This window comes from Lycorma delicatula, chromosome 4 (genome assembly GCF_047948215.1).
Source record: "Lycorma delicatula isolate Av1 chromosome 4, ASM4794821v1, whole genome shotgun sequence".
Classification (NCBI taxonomy): Eukaryota; Metazoa; Arthropoda; class Insecta; order Hemiptera; family Fulgoridae; genus Lycorma; species Lycorma delicatula.
This window is the reverse complement of record NC_134458.1, coordinates 111407834-111429057: the sequence shown is the minus strand read 5'-3', so window position 1 is coordinate 111429057 and position 21224 is coordinate 111407834. Positions and strand designations below refer to the sequence as shown.

The 21224-nt window shown below is 31.5% G+C and overlaps 1 non-coding gene across 1 annotated transcript; it reads right to left on the bottom strand.

Annotated features, from left to right (window-relative positions):
- Positions 1–265: 265 nt before the first annotated feature.
- On the bottom strand, positions 266–345 carry LOC142324314 (small nucleolar RNA R12). Its single transcript, XR_012756272.1, has one exon. It is a non-coding gene; the product is annotated as a small nucleolar RNA R12 (small nucleolar RNA).
- Positions 346–21224: the final 20879 nt, after the last annotated feature.

Genomic DNA, 21224 nt, shown 5'->3' with positions numbered 1-21224 from the left:
AGTTTATGGACGGTTTACAAGTTTTTTGTTAATAAATCCTATAATCACATGACGTTAATGAGCTTTGATTTGTCTGGGAGAGCTGTTAAAAAACAGCTGTATGACGTTTGTATTTAAAGCAACATAACATCTGATTTTTAATTTAATATTTATCACTGAAATTATTTGAAAATTCAAGTTAACTTTCATAGCCCTTAAATGCAATAGAAATCAGTATAAGTAGTGATTGTTTTTTTAATAACAGGGTCAAAAAAATAATTGGGAACTGAGATAAAAGTAGGTGAATTAGAAGGTATTTTTTATGTTGAATCTTAAATGAAATCAGTTTTTCTTCATCACCCTCAGTGTTTTAGTCATGTCCTTTTAAAATATTGAGAAAATTCTTAAATTTAATTCTTAAAATTCTTACGATTATCTTAATTTCTTTTTTCTTATTTTCCTTTTGTGTTCAGTGAAATCTTCTCTTTTTATCATCCAACAGTAGTAACTCATCATAGATTCATTTTATCTGCCTTGATAACATTGTTCCATCTGCAATATATCTTGGGGGAATCAGAAGAGCTCATTTATAAGCTGATCATGATTTTCAGCTTTCTTGTTTCCAAGAAAATCAGTAACGACATCTTGAATGACCTACATGCTGCTAGTTATTTAAAATTATGCTGTCGAATATATTTTCACAAATTAATTTTCTTATTTGTGGCCCAGTGAATATTCCCTCTTTTAATTTGACTTATAATCTCCATCATTATCTAATGTTTTTACAAAATTCTTCAATCAGGCCTCGTTTTACGTGTAGAGGTGGTAAAATAATACAATCTGCTTTGACAAAGGGAATATTGATAACATTTTCCTTTCCTGGGGTAAACTGATTTCTTTTTGGCCAGTCTTTAACCGCCCAACTATCTGTAGCCCAACTATCCCACTAACATAAGAAACACATATATTTTGTATAGCCACTCTGGAGACCTAGAAAAAGCCCTATCCCTTTCAGGTCAGCAATAATTCACCATGAGTTTTCATAATACTTAATAGCTTTTAAAATTTTTGACGTACTTTCATATGTTTCTTTCATTCCTTCAGCATGTGCTACCAGAATAGAAGAAAACATATTCGAGTTATGCAACAACATTAACTTTAAGATTCTTTTTGATGAGTCCATAAATAAACGCTAATGATGAATAACATATTCAATGTCCAGTTCAGACATTAGCCCCCTAACATCATGGCAGGAACAAATTAAACCATCTCTTTAAAATATTTCATTTCGATTTCTATACACTGAAATTTTTATATCCTTGTTTAATAAATTCCATTCTTTAAGATGTGAACCTAGGAGTTCTGAATGTTGTTTTGACAAATACAAGTCACAAATTAGATCACTCAGTTCTGCTTGTGTGATGAGGTCAGGTTCAGTATTTGATTCTTCTGGAATGTAATTAATATCTATTGAAGTTGTGGATTCGTAGGTTGAGCCTTCTGGGGAATCAGAAATCTCTTTCCTAGAAGTTGAAGTAATTAGAATTGGTAAATAAACACCATTAAGTACTGGTCTTGTAGCTGAATGAACATTTGGAAATGCAATACTGCTTTTATTATTTGAATTAGAACCAGTAACATTTGTACAGCAAAAGCAGCAGTCATTGTAACGATTAGTAAGCTCTCGCCAAATTATAGGTATGCCAAAAGGCAAATGTTCTTTTTTTCCTTTTAACCACTGAGTTAGTTTAATGCGCACTTGATGCATGCTACACATGGAGCCCAGGATTTTTCTTGGTTGCCCAAGGGTCAGTCAAAAAAATGTTTTTAAGCAGTTTCCAACAGATTCGATACTGGTTTTTGTTGACTTTGTGGTGAATTCTCCAAAAACAAAAAAATATTTGGAGAATTTTTACAAGCTCGATTTTTATTCACTGTAAAATTCAAAATGATTTAACGAATAAAAGTAAACTGAAATATTACAGAGATACTTAATTATAAAAATAACTAAGTTTTAATTTATAAATCTTTAATTACTTAAACTACTTCATAAAATTATTTCACCATGGAGTGGAATAAAACAGCGCTAAACACAAGCGCACACGCACACACACACACACAACTTAACAAATCTTGATGTTCAATAAAATAATTCCAAAAGTTGTTGTATCATAAAAATCTTTCATTAAATTTGTGTCATCACTTATGAAACAATCTTTATAATATGTGTATGATAAAAACACTACCACAGCTAAAGAACACTACAAGTCATACCAAGAGCTGAACTCCTACTTAAGAAAATTTCATGTTGAATTACTCATTACTTGACTCACTGACATGTCTATACATGTCTGGCTAGAAATGAAATGACATTATTCAACTGTTATGTATAAATGTAGGCCTACAGCATGAATCACAAAATAAATCAGATGTAAATAAACAAACATACAGACGTATTAACTTATTAGTATTGTTTGTTTCACGAATGATGAAACAAATAAGTTTAAGGGGTTGTAACTTAAGAATGTTACGTGATGGGTTGATTTAGAATACACATTCAGATTCAGCATATGAAATATTATGTAGTACACCTTCTCACTTTTCAGTTCAAATTTTATGTTGATCAGTGTAATTAACTTCATGAAACGTAAGGGAAAAATGTAAAAGGGAGAGCGCCTTTTTTTCAGTCTAATTCCATTGTTTTGTGTTGTTCCTGGGGTTGACAAAGTTCAAAATATACACAGGTTTTAAGAAGAAATGAAACAAAATAACCAGAAAACAATTTAAAAATAGGCAAATTCGGCAAGTGGAATTGTTATTAACCATAAAGGTTAAGGTCTGATAACAGAAGAATGTATTTAATAAAAACTCTACGGGAAGATCAAAATGAAAATTTATGAAACAGATAAATTGATGTAGTTTTATGGAAAAGAACATACTTGAATTTAAAATGTTAGCAAAGATAAAAAATAACTAAATGCATAATGGTTTACAAGAGTGAATTGTAGAAGTCAAAATAATGATCACAATAAATCTCTTGGCTCTCCTAAATGTCCATTATTCCATGAGTTACGAAAAAGAAAATCATTAGCAGATGTTAATAAAAGTGCATAAACTATTGAGCGATTTTTTATCTCTCGTTTTCAGAATCATACGAATACAAAATTATTATTATCCATAATAAAAATTTGTGAATTATAAGCGAAATATATGTAAATAATAACGGCTAACATTTATATACATAAAAATAACAAATATTAAGGAATCGCTATTTATTTTCGGATTGTTATAAGTTATTGCATAGAACAATATACAAAAGATAACAAAACATAACAGATACTACTTCATTCCATTTTCTGTTCCAATTAATGATGTTCAGCTAAGAAACGTTTACTGCCGTGTGGTGAACGTAACAGGTAAAAAAATGTCGTAAAATATAATAACTATTTCATTAAAAGTTGCACTTCTTTTATACTTCCGAAAGTTTCCTAAAAGGCTTGACTTCTTTGGAATGTAAAATTCTTTCCATAGAAATAAAAAACGGTTGTCACACATTTTAAATATTAGTAAATTGGTATTAATCTAAATACGTATCGTTTTATTTTATACGCCCATTTACAGCTACTACATTATTTTATTTTTTAACTATAAAAAATGAATATTGCAGTTTGAAGAAAAAAATGACGAGCTTAGCTTAACTAGGATTTGAACCCAGAACCTTCTGGATGAAAGTCAAACACACTACTTCTTCATACATTACTCTAACGAAGGTAGAAATAACGTTAACATACAGAGTATAAATTAGTATAATTCGTCATCCATCAGGTTTCAAGATATTTGATCTATGATGTTGCAAGCGAAATTTCAAACCCGATTAAGATATAAAAATTCTAATTGAATTTAAATATTTATCTTACAAATATACAGGATATACAAAAGAATATCGGGTTTATAGCTATTTAATATCATGCAACGTTGACTTACAATATCTTCAACATAACTTCGTGATACTCCTTTACCGCAGCCCATTTAACCACTTTTTTCTTTTCCCTGTTTAGCTTCCGGTAACTACCTTTCAGATAACTTCAGAGGATGATATGTATGAGTGAAAATGAAGTGTAGTCTTGTACAGTCTCAGTTCGACTATTCCTGAGCTGCGTGGTTAATTGAAACCCAACCACCAAAGAACACCGGTATCCACGATCAAGTATTCGAATCCGTGTAAAAATAACTAACTTTACTAGGACTTGCCCATTTAACCACTATTTACTAGCAATTTTCACCGCTTGAGAATAACTTAACACGCAATTTTTGTCAAATTTTAGAAAGGTATAAATAAGCCTTTCGGGTCTTAGCAAAAATTATTGAATCAAAACGTTTCATCTGAATTTTCCCTACGAACGTCAGGATTCAGCAGCAGGTGTACTTATCGTACCGCAAGATGTCTTTTGTCAGCCACCTCTCACTAATATTGGATAGTGTAGCACAACTGCCGACGGGTTGTACAATAATCGATGTTCCTTACGGAATGCATGAGTCGATCACTAAATATCATGACTATTAACTTGCAAATTTTTGATGTCTCACGTCAACAGATTTTGTTTATACGTTTCCGGTGATAAAGGCTAATGTCGTTCGGGTAATTTACCTTTTGTCATTAGAATTTTTGCGGTATCCTAGTTTCATGGAACTAGGTTTGTGTAACCGATCATGATCGGTTACACAGACCTCGAAAATCATAATCTTCTATTAAGCGGATGTAAAAAATTAAAAGCTTTACCGCAGGGACACTTCAAACAATAGGCTTGTGCAGCCACCGATTTTTTGGAAAAAATAAATTGGCTTGTTTTCAGATAGGAAATAAAGAGTCCCAGGCATGATTCACTAGATATTTAGGATGCACTAGCTTTTTAGCTCTTGGTATTCTCAACATGGAGAATTTAGTATGATCAGATCTGTACTTGCATAACCAACAATAGAAAAAAAGGAATCGATGATAAGAAAAAGGACAGATGATGACAATGGAAGAACTAGCCAACAGAGTAAATCGGTGTATTAACATGCGGGATGTAACTATAGGACAGGATAATCCAATGATATATGACCAAACTTTTTCATATAACTAATAAATGAGAAACCTATTCGTATTTGTTTGAGTTCTTTCGTTAACATTCAGTACTTTACGCGAAAAAATCTTGATGAACGACTTTCCAAAAATATCTCTTCAAATATTTGGAAAACCACGTACTTTGAATATTAAAATGAATTTAAAGAAAAATTTATGTATTACCCAGTTACTTATATTACCCAATTAATTACTTATATAAAATTATACATATAATTATTATGTAATTATTACGTATAATACTTATATTAGCCAGTTACCTGTGAAACTGGCTGTTCTCATTGTTACACGACGTATTAAAGAACAAAAATTTTATTTAAGTGTTAAAACTTAAAAAGAAATATATGCACAGATCTCAGAGAAATGGAAACTAACCTGAGATATTACTGAAAATATTAGTACAGATTATTCTTAACTATTACAATTTTTATTGGATTCAGTAAAACGTTTGGAAATGCGCAATAATTCGAATTATTGCTTGTTGTGAAAGTAACTTTGAGTGAAATTTTGCTATTCGGTCATTAAAAGGGTTCAAATAAAAAAAAATGCTTAAAACACATGAAACCTGTTAGCCTTTATATCTACGCAGACAGTGGAAAAACAAAAAAATATTGTATATCCACAAGTATTGCAAAATTAAACTTCTATGAAACGTATGCTTTGTTTTGTTCCTCATTTCTCATCCATGCAACCACAATGTGCCACAGCGAAGCGTGGCGGGTAGAGCTAGTATTTAAATAAAGTTATAAATATTTTAAATTAAGTTGGGTGTTAAGCCTTGCATCAGAAATAAGACGCGTGACAGAAAAATCTACAACTGTGTTGTCAGATATTTTATAGAAAAGTTTTAATAAACTACACACCCTAAAAAATATCTTACTATCAATTTATTTTAAATAGAAATAAGATATTCTCTTTTAAAAAACCAATATTTCAATGTAGAAGAGTTTTTAAATAAGATCTTCTATTTCTTCATATTATTTTTATTTTTTTGGTTACAAATAAAATTTACGTCAGCTACAATATTACAGAAAGTAAACATGATGATATATTAAATCACTTGTAGAGAGGCTTCCATCGAAGCTTCTCAAAAATTATATACTAATATTGCTTTGTAGAATATTTAATGTAAGAATAGTTCAACACAAAATAAAAACAATTATAAGAAATCATAAACAAGAGAAAAAATTAAAATAAAACTATAATTAATATTGAAAGAATAATAATTAAAATTGGTCGAAGTTAAATAATGATATGATGGGTAATACTATTTTTACAGTCCCACCTGAATCACAGAAAGCCACCAGGCCCAACATGTGGAGTCGGTTAGCCTTCTTACGTCTTTTTCATTGCATAAAAGGTTAATAGCTAAATAGATCATGTAGTTGTTTAGCAGCTATTTATATCTTGTACCGAAACGTTATTTTTAATGTGAGCAAATAATATTTTCGCAAACAAGGTTTATCGTATGTACAATTCGGTTGCAGTAACCAATAACGGTTGTAGGTAACCTGACGAAACAGTCACATCAACAAATGGAGTGGCTATCACCAAAAATAATAAACTCCGTTTCAGGTTTACTAAAGGCGTGAGAAACGAAGTAATTTTACGTTATATTTTAAATAATTTTCATTAATGCCTTCGTAATTGTTTTTTTGTACTGATTTTCCTTTAATTTTATAAGGTAGAAATAGGAAAAGTAGCCTATTTCCAATTCAGGATATTTTTAAAGAAATTCTGTGATAAACGTTAAGGACTTAGCATTTTAATACAAAAAGTCTTAAGATTTCTGGATTGGAGAATCGTTTTAATAATGTTTCAACTACATATTTTAAACGTTTAAAGAATTAGGTAGATTTTTAGAGAAAATTGCATTTAAAGAATTTCCAAAAAAATAATGCTGAAGAAAAAGTAATAAATATTATAAAATCGACCCGTTAGAATTCTAGCGATAAATATTTTTTATAAAAATCTTAGCGTTTTATATAACGCTACACCCCAACTGGGAATTACGGTCATCCTAAGGGACAATTCCATCCCAACTACCACTAACGCATATAGCCTAACGGTAATCGTGTTTTTACTTATAACATTTTTTTTCCTTGTAATATTAAGACACAAAGCTAATTGTAGCTCTCTTTCCGTAACCAAATATCAGGAAGAACAGGAGTTTATCCGTCAGAAAGATGAACGAGGTTTTCAATTGGCACCTGACAACAATGAAATCAGAAAAGCAAATTCATACTTCCTGAAAATTATTCATCTATTGCTTCCTTCAATTAAATATTCCTTCTAACACTAGAACTGAAGAACTCTGAAACAAAGTTTGGTTTTAACAATTTGTCTGTAGGTAATGTCCTTTTTTTCTATACTTGATTTATATCAACCTAAATTTTAAATGTTATCTGAGAATTGACTCTAGAATACCTTTTTAACTGACTTACAAATAATTGTGATTAACCGTTGTTAATTATTTTAAAATATTTTTTAAGCCTGTATGATAATAATTATATATAATAGAATCATTCATTAAAGATAATGATGATGAATGTAAAAAAGGATTTTTGTATTACACATTTTAAAATTAAGATTTTGAGAGATTATATAAATTTAGTTTTTTTATAATATTCTCTACAGTATATCAAATTTTGTTTGAGAATACATTTTTTTATAAGGTTTCCAATATTAGGTGAAAGCATTGTGTGTGGAATTCACTTAAAAAAAGGTATGTGTAGATTTTATCGGAGTACGTGAGGTAGCGGTGAGTGTTTATCTGCATTTGTAAGTTTACGGCAAATATTTATTTATTACAGGAGAAAAAATATATCTTTTCTGCTTGAAAAAATAATTTTTTCAAGGAAAAAAATATTTTTAAACTAAAAAAAAATAAAAAAAGCATTTAAAATGAAAAAAAAAAAAAATGGTTTAGAAAGATTGAGGTAAAACACAAAAAACGTTATGTTAGGATTTAATCTTTAATAAGTGGTATTAGGAAATTATCAATAATATGAAATAAGTTTTTGTTATCTGTACTTACAGGTTTAAAAATTTTTATCTGTTTGTTTTACCGCTAAAAAACTAAAAATAATTTAAATAAAAATAAAGTGTGTCAATTCCACGACAATGTGGTTATTACAATTATCTTCACAAGAGTTTGGATTTGTTTATAACGTGCTCATAATCTTATCTAATAATGTAAATCTCATACTGAATATAGACTGAGTATAATATACAGAGTGTCCCAAGAAGAAACGGACATATTTCAGGACGTGCTCTACTGGTGAAAATAATGAAAAACGTTCATATAAACATAGGCCTGGAAACGCTTTATTTTCGTGTTACGGCTTGCGAAATATTTCGCCCTGATTTCAGCTCTTCTAATAAAAACAAGTCCTACTGTAATTTTTGGGACCCAAAGTAAGGAGTATAGTTGGTGTTTTCTCATGTAATTTATGCTGGGAAATAGGGTAAAATAGCCCTTGGAACTGTAACACCAGTAGTTTTCAAGACATCCGACGTAAAACACAAAATTAAATGTCGAAAAACAAGTTTTTTTAGGTTTGCTGTACAATAGTTTTGTCAAATGACTACTAATGCGGAAGATTTGGTACTAAAACCTGTAGAGAATTAAATTCCAAGATAATTATGTAAATACAGCTAATAAAAAGGAAATATTTTATAAATCGGTTTTTTGTTGAAGCAAATCAGACGAAAAATAAGCAGAAAATCGTATTATTCTTTCTGTTTATAATAAATATACTTTTATAAAAACAAAAACGGTAATTACTGAAAATAATTTTAAAAGAAATACAAAATTTATAAAACAATATTTTACCTGCGTATATTCAATAGGTTACACAGGCGAAACGAAATAATTACGTAATAAACTAAATTGAAATGTGTTACTTAGAAATATTTTTGTTGTATACGTTGGCAATACTAACAGCTGGTCAACAATGAAAATTGTGTATTTCGTTTTAATCTGTTATCATGAATTATCATACAAGTAAGGGAAGTTAGTATTATATCTTAGTGTAAAAATGTCGTTTCAATTTTCTAACGAGGAATATGCTGATAAAATTTTTGTTTATGGATTTTATAACGGAAATTCTGAAACTGCTCGACGTGAATATCAGGGGAGATTTCCTGAAGGCGGATTCCAAATACGAAAACCTTTTCTTCGGTGTATCAACATTTACGAACGAAAGAGTCTTTGCAATGTGTTCGTTTTTGTTGAACGCCAATAAAATCATTGTGTTAATGATGAACATCGTGCGATTCAGCATATTCAATTTAGCCCAGACACAACGAATTTCATGTCGCACTGGTTTGTCAAAAAACAAAGTACGGCGCATCCTACGGAAAGAAAATCATTATTCTTTCCGCCTGCAGAAGGTTCAAAATTTGCGGCCAATAGATTATTCCTAGCGGTTAACCTTTTGTCATCGACTTCTAGACAATGCAAAGGTAAATTCAATTTTATTTACTGATGTAGCCTCTTTTACGAGAAACGAGTCATCAATTCTAACAATAGAACAGATAATTCATATGGAACTGTGGAAAGTAGTTTCAAACATAGATTTCACGTTAATGTTTGGTGTGGCATTATTTATGACAAAATTCTGAGACCATTTGATTTTAATGAAAACCTTACAAGAGATACATACGTTCATTTCTTGAAAAATAATTTTCCGGCTCTTTTGGAGGCTCTTATTAGCTAGAAATTATTTGAATGCTAATTTCCTAAACTAGATTGGACTTGGTGAACCAATCAACTAGCCATCACAATCATCTGACTTCACGCCACTAGAGTACTTCATCTGGAGTCATATGAAAACGGTAGTATACCGACAAAAAGTTAATACTAAAGAAAAGTTACTCGTTAAAATAAGAAATGCTATTGAATTTATACGAAACGATTCTGAGATGGTACGAAAAGCAATCAGAAATACAGGTGATTCAAAGAAACGGGAAATTTTGAAAACTGTTTGCTAGCCGTGGGCGATTGGTACCACTTGATAAGTGGTGCCAGCCTCTCTAACTTAACCTGCCATTTAGTTGTCATGGATCCTTGGAGTGGTGCGCAACGTGCATTTGCTATCAAAGCGTTTTACAAAAAAAATGACAGTGTGGAGGGAGCGCGTAGAGAATTTCGCCGTCATTTTAATCTGGGACGGCACGACGGTGTTCCATCAGCACATGCAATTAAAACATGGATATCTAATTTTGAGGAAACTGGTTCGGCTATGAAAAAGAAACCTCTAGGCCGTGAGCGAACCGTCCGTACACCACAGAATTTTCAAGCTTTACAAGATGCTGTCACACGAAGTCCACATCGGTCAATCCGTCGTCTCTCAGCATCTTTACAATCGCATAGTTCAAGTGTTCGAAGAATGTTAGTGAAGGACTTGCAATTCCATCCGTACAAGTTGCAGAACGTCCAGGAACTGAAACCGAACGATGCAGTTGTGCGAGCACAATTCTGTAATGTAATGCTTCAGAAGATAAATGATAACGGAGAGTTTGTTCACGAACTGTGGATGTCAGACGAAGCGCATTTCTACCTCAGTGGATTTGTTAACAAGGAAAGTGTTATTGCACAGCCAGAAAGTGACCGTATGGTGTGCTATGTCATCTTACGGTGTTATAGGCCCTTATTTTTTTGAGGATGACAACGGTCTTGCGATTACAATGACGTCGGCTCGTTACGTAGCCGTGTTTGAAACCTTTGTTGTGGAACAACAAAAGAGATTTCCACCGATTCTTAACACAGCCTGGTTTCAACAAGACGGAGCAACGTCACATACTGCACGAATATCGATGGCATCTGTACGCCAATTGTTTGGACAACGTGTCATTTCACGAAATGGTGACATTAGATGGCCTCCCACATCGCCTGATCTCTCAGCTTGCGATTACTTTTTGTGGGGTCACCTTAAAAGCAAAGTGTTCCACAGTAGACCTGCTACAACGGAAGAACTGAAGGCAAAGATCCGAGAAGCAATTGCGGAAATTCCAGTTGAGGTGTTACGTCAAACCATGAACAATTTAACGAAGAGACTTCGTGAGTGTTTACGTAGAAGAGGAGGTCACCTGCAAGATGTCATCTTTAAAAAATAAACTAAAATGTATGTATCCTAAAATGGCAACATTTGTACAATTATATGAAATATGATACACTTTCTAAAAAAACTTTTTCATTAACGTTATTTAATTTTTTAAATTTCCCGTTTCTTTGTATTTTACGATGAACAGAGTGCTGTATACATTGTGAAAAGGACATTTCGAACAATGCTGTAAGTGAGGTGTATTATTCTGTTACCACTTATCATTTCATGAATTTTTTTTTGTTTTGCTGTTTTAAGAATAATGTTTATTAGGTACAAAAGATTACGATTTTCTGTCTACTTTTCATCTGTTTTACTTCATTAAAAAACCTAATTATAAAAGTTTTTTTTACTTTTTACTGGCTGTGTTTACATAATTTTTTTCATAATTAAATTCTCTACAAGTTTTCTTTCTTTATTTGGAATTTATTAGTCATTAACAAAGTTATTTAAGTACAATCATAAAACAAAACTTGTTTTTTGTCACCGAATTTTGTGTTTTACGTCCGTTAACCTAAAAACTACTCGTGTTACAGTTCTGGGATCTATTTTATCCTATTTCACAACTCAAATTACATAAGTAAACACCATTTTTACTCCTTAATTTGGGTTTCAAAAGTTACAGTAGGGCTTCCTTTTATTAAAAGAGCTGAAATCCAGACAAACTCTTTCACTAGCCGTATCTCGAAAACAAAGCGTTTCCAGATCTATGTTTACATGAACTTTTTTAATTATTTTCATCAGTAAAAAGAACATGTCCTGAAATTTTTGCCGTTTTTTCGTGAGACATTCTGTATAAATGCATTATTTCCGGTTGAAAGGAGTACCTTAATGTTTGGTTTTGTACTATCTATACCGGTCATTTTATGATTGTGACACGTGTAATACCATTGAGATATAAGCGGTACTTGTCCGAATTACTCTTTATAAGAGTAATGATGTTCCTTGTGTGAAACAGCCAGTCTTTGTACCGAACGGGTGAAAATGAAGTTGTCATTTTAGGATATACTTTACTTGAATGATCTTGACTTACTGATATATAAAACTGTACGAGTTAAGTGAAGAAGGTACTGCTCATTTTTCCTAGTAAACCTGGCATGAGATATATATTATGAGTAATACAGAGGAAAAATAAGTTATAAACATGGAAACTATGTTATTATTTATTTAATTATATAACGAAATTATAAATAATTATTTTATTACATAAAAGTCTTAGATTTTTCATAAAAAACGGTTATTTAAAGTTTTAATGGGCTTATTTTGATGATTTTTTAATTCTTCATAATCTTTTCTTAAATATATTTTTCAGAAACTCATAAGCACTGCTTTTCTTCTGTAAAACCTTACCTAATTCCTTAATAGTTGAAGATGTCAAATTGAAATTTTTTTAAATTAATTCCCTGACCCAGAAAAACTAAAGACTTTTGGTTCAAAACGTAAAATCCTATAATATTTGTTGAAAACCTTCTTCAAAAGTATCTTGAATTCGTACTGGCCGATCCTTTTTTCCTCCTTAAAAATTTAAATGTCCTTCGTATTTTTAAATACGTATTATTTTTTGCATCTACTCCTTGCAGTATCAATCGGTTTCCACAATTTTAGTCAAGGTTTCCCTTTCAGCAAAGCAAATAAGATCAAATTATACAATTTGACACACTATAATACTATAGTGTGTTCATTTATTTCAGGAATCTTTACAAACATAAATATAATATATAAAGAAATGTTTCAATGTGTATGAGTGATTTGTAAAAAATTATATAGTAAAAATGATGCTAAAAAAAAGTGAAAATTCATTATAAAAAAATACTCTAAAAAACAATAAAAAAAATAGAAAAAGTCACACAAGATTACTCAAGTAACCCAGATTACTCTTGGTTATCAAGCTCATTGACAAAAATAAACTTGCCAATAATCGGGGCTTTAATATGATAGCGTGGACGGATAATAACAGCTGTTAAAGAAAATTTCAAGTTGAAAAAAATAATTATAAAAAAAATCTATTGATTTTTAACAGCTTTTTAGCTAATTGATATTCAATTACAATGTCTATAATATTAAATACATTTAATTGATTAAATTTTCCTTAGGCATCCTCCAAATCTCCACATATATTTTGAGTTTTTATAAAAATGTAATTAAAACAAGGAAAACAGATAAATACTTATTAAAAATGTAAGAAAAATTGTTAGGTTAAAAAAAAACACAAGGGAACGTAACAAAAATACTAAGAACGTGGGAGGGCTACTACTGATTATTAAATAAACGAAGAATTTACCAACCGTGGTGAAAGAAAAAGCACAATCAATAATAATAGAAAATATGGAAATGCAGAGTATGTTATGTGGGATGCAGCTTGAAAGCGAAAAAAGTATGTATAAGGTTTAAAACCTTTTAACCGATAAAATATCCATTGCATTAGACATAATGAAGGTAATGTACTGTTATTTTTAGCAAATATATATTCAATCACTCAGGGAATTTATTTTTAAATAAATATATTATTTCATGGGAAAATCTAAAAATATATCGTTTTTCTCTAAACAATAAATAAATTTATATAAGCTTATAAATTAATTCACTATTGAATATTTATAACATCTAAAGTATTTTGCAAGTTCTAAATAATACAGATTTTGGAATAAAAACAATGAATATGTATAACATTAACAAAGTTCCGTAGTTGAGTATCTTAATATTACAATTTCAGTGGATGAAAATGCATGACTAGTAACGTATGCCCGACTAGGATGCATAAAACTACGCTACCCGGTTAAAGAAACAAAATTGCTATACTCCCATAAAGCATCACATAAATTTTATTTTTAAATAATAATAAAATTAATTTTCAACTAACACTAATTAAAGTAATTATTATTTATTATTATTATTTTTAGATATCCAGAGATATTAATTTTTTTATCAGTAGTTTTAGTAAGGTTATGCAAAACCATTGCAAGTCAATAATAAAAAAAAAATTGTTAAAACATCCATTTTAAATAATTCCGTCTAAAAATAATATTTAATATATATTAATTTAAAAGAGAAAAAGTCTCTAAAATAAAAAAAAAAAAGTAGAAATGCGTGAAAGGGAGGATTCAGCCTCATTATCTGGGAGGGGATCATCATCCTGCAAACGCTTCAACTTTTTTCCATCTTTGATAAATTTTAAAAAACAGCGTTTCTAGAACTCCTTGTATTTTTTGTATAACAGACTTTATTAAAACCGTATAATAATTTAAAGTATATGTTCTGAAATTTAGAATATGCTTTTCTTTGAGAAAAGAATTTCAGATATACAGAAAGAAAAATAGCACCTTAGAAGTTTATCCTCGCAAAAACAAAAATAAATAAATAAAAATAAATACGTACAAGTAAAAATATAAATCTATCACGAAATGCTTTGTTCAGAACTAAAGAAATAAATCAGTTACTTAAGTATACTATATGCACTTATCATACGAGGGAGTGTATGTGGGAAAGTTATGTACCTGAAGTGAGCAACTTTTATATAAGGATAAAATAAATCTGAAAGAGAAATATATACAGTAATAATGCATTATTTGAGACTGGAAGTAGGGGTCATACAGTTCAGTTAAGTTTGACCTTATTCTAAGCTAAAATTCCTTTTTCACAATTATTGTACTCGTACATTATTATCAGTTTTATTTTCAGTCGGAAAACCTGCTACTTTAAAAGCAAACAATATATATCCTTTGTTTAAATGAAATTGTTTGAAAAATATATTGGTAAATAATTACCTATTCATCTTTTAATTCGCGGGAAAAAAATAAACTCTTTGAGGCCGTCCAAGTATTACCTAAGCAGTTCTTTTTAATGATTTTAGACTCTTTCCTTCCTTTTCCTTGTAAGAAAATTGAAGAAAATATCAAACAATTATTTTGCTTATATAAGATTGAGTAATTTTAATAATTATTTTTTATTTTAAATTTGCTTATTATTATTATTTTTTAATTATTGTATAATTAATATAATTAATTATACGTATAAGTATTAGTATAATTTAACAATTTGAGTGTAGAAAGAAAAGTAAAAAAAAAGATCATTAATATTTTAAAAACTAAGAGCATAATTATGATTTAAATATCATAGCAATTTTTTTAAATAAAAAAGTTAAATATAAAATTAAGGTTCAAAACTTTTCATAAAAACTTCTTTTTAATATTTAATTACGATTCTTATTATTGTTTTTATTATTATAGGAGTAATAAAATATTTAAACATTTCGAAGTTAAATATAAAAAGAGACAAGTTATTTAAAATGAATAAAATCAGTTAATAAAAATAAATGTTAAATAAAGATCAGCTTTGATTAAGATAATATTGTGAAATAATGTAGTATTTCCGTATTCCTTGTTACCGATATTTAAAAAAAATATTCGATATTACTTTCGGTCGCATGGTGTGAGTGGGGGGTGAAAATGAATTTTCATTACGTATTGAGGTGAGTTTAAAAATAACATTCATTAAAATTATGATTTACTTGTGTGTGTTTGTGTGTGTGTGTATGTGTGTATTACTTTCCCGTCTAGATAGCGCTATAGCAGGAACCTAAAAAACCAAAAAATCAGATGGAAATTTTCCAGTTGTTCGTATGTACGTGTGTTCGGTGTTGGCCTTTAAATCATCTTATATCTCCCGAACTCTTGAACGATTTTTTACCAAACTTGGTCAGATTACTTCTATATAAAGGTATTGATGAAATTAAATTTTCTACTTAAACGGTCAAGGGGGTGAGGCTGTAGAGCAAGGCCACCCTCAATATCTCGAGATTTTGCATAATTGAGGTCATATTTTCTTAAGCACATTTGTTAATTATTAGAAAATAACAAAATTTCAGAAAACGTTTTTTTTTAAATCGCCCGTCCTCCAAAATGCTGTTGTAGTCGTTTGTTTTGTTGTGACGTCACAGATGAACGGTAAAATTAAATAAATTAATAATATATAAAGTGTAAGAAAGTAACTCGTTAAGCTGAGTCTCGAACTCGAACGCCCTGTTGACACGGTATCTGGTGCGTTAAGGTTCATGATTTCACCAGTCTGACGGCCGTACAAGCGAAATATCTTCCATGTAAGTTGAGAAATTACATTAGTTTAGTTAGTGTCGACAGTCTCCGCTAGTACTGCCACTCCCGCAAAAATTAAATACGGTATGCGCGCGCGCGCTTTAGTTAGAATCATTGAATTAAATAAACGAAAAAATATTATATTTAAATAAGAATGATAATTATTTTTAGTATTTTAAATTAAGTTGTGTATGTATGTGTAAACATTGCATCAGAAACAACCCTCAGTTGTACTTTCTCGGAACGCGGCTTTAGCAGCGTGACGGGAAAGTCTTACAACTGTGTTGTCGGACTTTTTAATTATTTTCAGACCTATCTTTGTAGATAGACCTAAAGAGCAACAAGATTACAAAATCTTGTTGCTCAAACATTTCCAAAAATATTACATCCATTTCATTGAAATTTAGATGTCCTATAGTAGTGAATTTGAAGTTTTGCATATGAAAATTTAATTAAGATTGTTCAAGTCGTTCTTGATTTACGTTCAATTTAAGATCAAAAACGTTTGAGCGAGACAAGTTAGAAGCGTAGTTCGTTATCATGTTGCAGGTTGGAACGTTGACTTTCTTTATCGGCAGTATCTATTTTTAGCAATATTTTTCCGTGCATTCAGGTAGCGTTACCAACTTTGAGGGTCATGATTACTGGGTATGTGTTTTTTATTAAAGGTATGTTGATTATGTAGTGGTGTATTTTTCAGACGCGCTTATGCAGTTGGTAACAGTGGTGAATGAGTTGAAACTTGATGCTTCTATGTAGGGTTCAAGATTATTTTTACCGACTTTCTGAGAAAATTACTTTAGGATACAAGGTGGGTGAAGATTAATTTTCTTTAGTTTTGAGGTATGAGAAGTACGAAAATACCATTTACTAAATTTGGGGTTCCCATATATATATATATATATATGCTTATTAATAAGATTTTGTGGATCAAAAGTCTTCAAATCTATTTGACCAATTTCAATGAAATTTAGTTATGCTGTACCAGTATTTCTGAAATTGTGCATTTGAAAATTTGATGAAGATTGGTTGGGTCGTTCTTGAGTTACGCTCAATTTAATGTCGGAAAAAATTGAACGGGGTAAGTTAGAAGTGCGGTTGTTATGATACTACAATTTGGAACGTTGATATTTCTTTATCTGAGGTATGTATTGTGTTAAACACGACATATTTCTCCAAGTACTGAAATTTCTATTTTTTAAATTCTTTTATTTTTTATTGATGTTTTTTTTAATGTAAATATTTTTATGGATCAAAGGTTTTTTTTTGTAAAAGTTTAGATTAGATTGATTGGTATGTTTTCAAAATAAAATAACTAATAAAATAAATAATAGTTAGTCCTGCCCTGAGGTAGATAATCCCCACGTCCGGAACACAACATCTATGTTCCACGTCCAGGGCGGCAACAGCTGTACCTTTGTACATCACATATAGCTGGCTAACGGGGTCCCGAGTAAATTCCTCGGTTATGTTTTGTTAAGTTTGACCTGGTTCCAACTTCAGGTCACTAAACGGACTGGATTTTTGGCTACCTGCAGGAAATGGAATAACAAACGATTTTGGAAATGGATTTATACCACTCTTAGAGCTGGCGATGTGGCGACAGGGTCAATGTTATTGCAGGTCTAACGGAGACCCTTCCGTTGTCCACATGCCCCCTGCGATGGCAAGCATGTAGCAATGGTGCCCATGTATGTCGGTGCATGGGAGCTCTGAAAGCTTCGGTGAGTAGGAGCCTGGAGTCAGTGCAGAGACTGCGCATCCGCTCTCTGCCAGGACATATGCCGGTTCCACCGGAGTACCGGATCGGACCTCCAAGGTTAGTAGCCCTGGAGTGGGGATGTACCCCGGCGGCTAGCCTTGCTACAGAAGGGATCAATGTTCATGAATTTTCCTGAACAAACCAACGTGGCAGAGGGTGCACGTAAACACCCTCGTTTAGAAACCGCCGATTCGCCGCAAGCGAAGAGGAAAAAAGTAAGGAGAGTGATAAGTTAAGAAAAGATGCTGATAAAATCAGTAAAGATTTAAGAAAAGCTTTGTTTGGAAATAATTTTCCCACACCAAGATTTTTGGTCATTACAAAAGAGAATGGTAACTTCCAAAAGGTAAGTCCATTCTTAATTGCTAGAGAGATTACAAATTGTGCTGGTGGTCCTGTCAAGGAAATCCGTAAGACGTTTAACGGATTACATGTCGAAACTATAAACGACATGCAAAGCCAGAAAGTCCAGGCGTTGAAGAAGATCGGTGAATTTGCGGTTACTGTCCAACCGCATAGTACACTTAATTCATCTAGAGGAGTTGTTGTTTGCTGTGATATTCTTAACTGTACTGAAGAAGAAATAGTGCAAGAAATGTCTAGTCAGGGAGTAACACATTGTCGCAGACTTTCTATGAGACGAAATGGTGAGATTCTTCCTTCGGCCTCTCATGTTTTGACATTCAATAGGCCAAGTCTTCCTGAAAAGGTACGAGCTGGCATCCATCGGCTTGATGTACGGGCATTTATTCCGCAGCCGATGAGATGTTTTAGATGTCAACGTTTCGGACACACTGCAGCTAGATGTGAAGCGCAGGAAATTTGTATATGCGGAATGAAGATACATGAGGGCGATCCATGTAAAGACTCTCCAGTCTGCATTAATTGTAAAGGGCACCATAACTGTCGATCCAGGAACTGCCCAGTATACAAATCAGAAACAGCCATTCAGGAGGTTAAAACGCTTCAAAAAGTCAGCTACCCTGAAGCGAAGAAGATTGTAAACCTACGTACACCTAGACCATCGACTACATACGCAGAAGCAGCTGCTGCTCCCCTCACACCTAAAATCAACCTGGAGCAGTTGCTTAATACGATGGCACAAAGTCTCGCGACAATGATAGAAAGAATCATTGATTCCAAGATCGAGTCGACTCATCAGATACAACAAAGTAAACATGAGAAGGCTCATTCCCGGACTGACGTCGCCGACAGAAGACCCGTACCAGCGCAGTTTAAAAAACCGGCAAAATCTTCGATTATAACTCCAGCAATAGACGTAATGAAGAAAAATCTTGATTTATCCGACAAAGATCTAAAGATCACCCCGACGACGAGTCATATAGCTAAGGATACTGTGACAAGAGTACAGGAAAAATCTGCGTCAACCAAAATGGAGGTGCAAGTAACTATCGAAAAAGCACCGGACACAGACGATATTAAAACTGTACCTACAGAGGCCCCAAAAGCTCAGAGAACAACTGTGGCGAGAGCATCTGTATCAGCCGGCCCAAGCACAGCCTTAGACATTGAATCAAGTTCATCAGCCGCCGAAAGTGCATCGGTTGCAAGTTTAGACTCAATTGCAACGATGCTCACAGCACCATTGAAGCTTTCATCACCTGATGTAAGCCGGCGAACGTCATTAGCGTCAGAAAGAGAAGACGATGCCATGTCCGAAGCCTCAGACACTCTGTCGTCGGAAGTTGAGGCCGTTCGCAGAATGGAAAAACGGTGTAAAAAAGGATGGCCGAAAGGAAAGCCTAGAAAGTAATTTAATTGGATCAGAAATTATAAGAAAAAGTAAAATTTTGATCATTTTTTTGACACATGAAAATGTGAAATATTGAACCCTATTTTATTTTTTATTTTTGAAGTGTGATGGGGCTAATGACCAAAGTAGTCGATGCCCCAAAAAACCTCAAAAAAAAAATAAAAAAAATAGTTGGTCCGTCCTCTTGACCGACGTGCGCAGAACTGCGCAAGTTTTTTAAAATTTTATGATTCACCGATAACATAAGACAATAGGAAGAGGAAAAATAAAGGTTCTGAATGACATGGATTATTACTAAGAGAGAAATTCAGTTTAAAAATAAATTAGACCAAAATAAAAATAATGAAGTGTAAAGAAAGGAGGAAAATGAACAGTTAAATGTTAATATATTGTATTATTCATAATAGAAATGGGAGAAATCTATTTAGTTTAGGTAACAAATTTATAAAAGATTTATGAAGTTATACAGACAAAAAAGCAATGTGACACTAGCAAAGAGCTTTCAGGGCAAAAAGAAGTGTTTACATTCTGTCAAATATAATTCTAACAATTAGAAACGAATTCTTGAAAATGTTGTTGTTGAGTGTAACGCTTTATGGTTGTGAAATCAACTAAACAGAATGAGCAGAAATGAAAAAATGAGAGAAGCCTTTAAAATGTTATATTAAAGGAGGATATTAAAGATTAGATGGTTCGATCAAAATGAAGACATGGGAGAGAAGAGATATTTGTGACAAAATCTTGTGATCAGACGAACAAGGTTGGTGTGCAATATATAGTTGATATTGAATGAAGGGGATGAAGGATGTAGTATGGTGAGGAAAAAATTATCATAGAACAGAAAGGAATGGAGAATAGAGACTGAGAAGACGAAAAGAAAATACCCACAAAATTATTATTCCGTTACAAAAGAAAAATTATAATTACAATTAAAGTAACATAGAAAATGTTACATTAAAAAAAATCATTTTTAAAAAATTTTTTTTAATTTTAATGGTATAATGTAACATCATAATTTTATATTTAGGAGTTATGTTATAACGTTATACTGATAGTTACAACATAATTGAAAATTTCAGATTAATTGTACGTATCGTTGTAAATATTTTAGCCTGCATACGGTAATAACAACTATTTTTCTTTTAAATTAGTACTTACTGCTTGTAATTATTTATTTATTTATACAGTAACAACAGTAAATACTTGCCAACAGGCAAATACTTGCCTGGGATTCGAACCCGGGACCTCCGGATAGGTCGAGACGCTATCACTTCGCCATAAAGATCGGCAATGTATGTATGAGATTTATATATATAAAATAAAAAGATATATTTTACTTAAAAATATTACCTTTATTAATTTTTTGGGTTAATCAATCAACTATACA